The 2,650-nt window shown below is 39.7% G+C and overlaps 1 non-coding gene across 1 annotated transcript; it reads right to left on the reverse strand.

The window, feature by feature from the left end:
* Nucleotides 1–1,658: 1,658 nt before the first annotated feature.
* LOC112998927 (small nucleolar RNA R71) lies at nucleotides 1,659–1,765 on the reverse strand. The gene has a single exon (XR_003264106.1). It is a non-coding gene; the product is annotated as a small nucleolar RNA R71 (small nucleolar RNA).
* Between the last annotated feature and the right edge of the window lie 885 nt (nucleotides 1,766–2,650).

A 2,650-nucleotide genomic window follows, 5' to 3' on the forward strand; every position in this document is an offset into this window, starting at 1 on the left:
TCTGAATCAAAGGAAACAACACGTTTTTACAATTATTAATTTCGTATTCCAGTTCACTTGTTCTTTAATTCACACATCAAATAACTTCCCCATTGTTACTGTTACTGCTGGTATATTATGAACATTTGGTTTATCATTGCTCATTGGGAAATGACTTAGGGTCACTTCCTAGTTACCGCATTTTAATGTTTATTTGATTCGGGTACGGCCTCGATCAAATTTGGCGCCGTTGCCGGGGAGCAATGTCCAAAGGTTCATAATAGCTAGTGATTCGTGTTTTATGTTTAGTTTTTTTGCGTTTAATGCTTTCGTGTTGTGTTAGTATTGTGTTATTGTTGTTTAGTATCTTGTTATTTTGTTTAGTGTGTGTTCTGTTTTAGTTTTTCTGTTAAGCGCTTCGTAGTTTTTGTATTTTGTTGTGAATAGTGCGTTGCGACGGATTTAGCGACCACTTTTGTTGAACTGGGAAACAAGGTAGTAGTGGAAATCCCTAAGCGACGGATTTTAGAGACCACCCTTGCTGAATTAATTGGGATTTTTTGTTTTGGTAGCAAGAGTTGTTATTTTTGGCTGAATTTTTTTTGTAGTCACTTCTTTTGATCCATATTTTGTGGGAAAAATAGTTTGAGCCCTTAGTTTGGTCAGATTTGAAAGTTCCCAAAATGTAGCAAATTTGATTTTTGTCAAAACTGCAAACGGCCATAACTTTTGCTCCGGTTATCAGAATCACTATTACTCTATATGTATTCGGGGTAGAAAAAAATTTTCCATGTCGTGGCAGCCCGCCGTAGGCCGACTGAGGTCTCCTTCTTCCAAAAATTGTAATTCTGTCAAAAGTTTTTTATTTTCCAAGTATTATTCTCTTATTTTTCTTAACTTATCATTTTTAGCTTCTATAGTTAGACTTTGAATTTTCGTTTGAAATTTTTTGGGCTGTCTTCTCATCATTTTACAAGCTTGCTCACAAAATTTCAAGTCATTTGGATATCATTTAATGGTAGCTGTAGTTCAAACCTACATTGTTACTTGCATAAGAAGACAACTAGTTGTGTGCATGCTGAATGTAGTGTATGACTAGAGGCAATCCATCTGACTTACAATCCTTTGAACCTAATATAGATAGGACATTTCATAGATTAGTTAGACATCATTTTATACCTTTTGAGCATCCTGAGCATTCTGTTACTGGAGAGTATGTGCATTCTGTTATTGGAGATTTTGAACATCTTGATTTTGAGCATTATAATTTTGAACATTTTGATTGTGAACATTTTGAGAACATGGCACAACCTCCACCTCGTGAGAGGACTCTAAGGGAAATGGTTGCACCTGATTTCACCTACGAAAGCCTATGCATCCAGTACCCTGATGAGGATGTCCCATATGTTCTTAAAACTGGACTGATCCATTTGCTTCCAAAGTTTCATGGCCTTGCAGGTGAAGACCCACACAAACATCTGAAAGAATTCCATATTGTCTACTCCACCATGAAAACCCCAGATGTCCAGGAGGATGAAATATTCCTGAAGGCCTTTCCTCATTCTTTAGAAGGAGTGGCAAAGGACTGGCTTTATTACCTTGCTCCACGGTCCATCATGAGCTGGGATGACCTCAAGAGAGTATTCTTAGAAAAAATTTTCCCTGCTTCCAGGAACACGACCATCAGAAAGGATATTTCAAGCATTAGGCAACTCAGTGGAGAGAGCCTATATGAATACTGGGAGAGATTCAAAAAACTATGTGCCATTTGCCCTCACCACCAGATTTCGGAGCAGCTTCTTCTCCAATATTTTTATGAAGGACTCAGTAACATGGAGAGAAGCATGATAGATGCTGCCAGTGGTGGAGCCCTAGGAGACATGACCCCTGCTGAAGCCAGGAATTTAATTAAGAAGATGGCTTGCAACTCCCAACAGTTTAGTGCCAGAAATGATGCTATAGTCATTAGAGGAGTGCATGAGGTAGCCACAAACTCATCTGCATCAGCTAAAAATAAGAAGCTTGAAGGTAAACTAGATGCCTTGGTTAACCTGGTAACCCAGCTAGCCTTGAATAAAAAATTTGTACCTGTTACAAGAGTCTGTGGTTTATGCTCCTCTGCTGACCACCATATAAACCTTTTCCCTTTTATGCAGCAACCTGGATCAATTGAGCAGCCTAAAGCTTATGCTGCAAACATTTACAATAGACCTCCTTAACCTCAGCAGCAAAATCAACCACAGTAGAACAATTATGACCTCTCCAGCAATAGATACAATCCCAGATGGAGGAATCACCCTAATCTTAGATGGTCTAGCCCTCAACAACAACAACAGCAGTCTGCCCCTTCCTTCCAAAATGCAGCTGGCCCAAGCAGACCATACGTTCCTCCACCTATCCAACAACAACAATAGCCCCAGCAACAGCAAACAGTTGAGGCTCCTCCGCAACCTTCCCTTGAAGAACTTGTGAGGCAAATGACTATGCAAAACATGCAGTTTTAACCAGAGACCAGAGCCTCCATTCAGAGCTTAACTAATCAGATGGGACAATTGGCTACACAGTTAAATCGACAACAGTCCCAGAATTCTGACAAGCTGCCTTCTCAATCTGTCCAGAATCCCAAAAATGTGAGTGTCATTTCATTGAGGTCGGGAAAGCAGTGTCAAGG

This window comes from Glycine max, chromosome 13 (genome assembly GCF_000004515.6).
Source record: "Glycine max cultivar Williams 82 chromosome 13, Glycine_max_v4.0, whole genome shotgun sequence".
Classification (NCBI taxonomy): domain Eukaryota; kingdom Viridiplantae; phylum Streptophyta; class Magnoliopsida; order Fabales; family Fabaceae; genus Glycine; species Glycine max.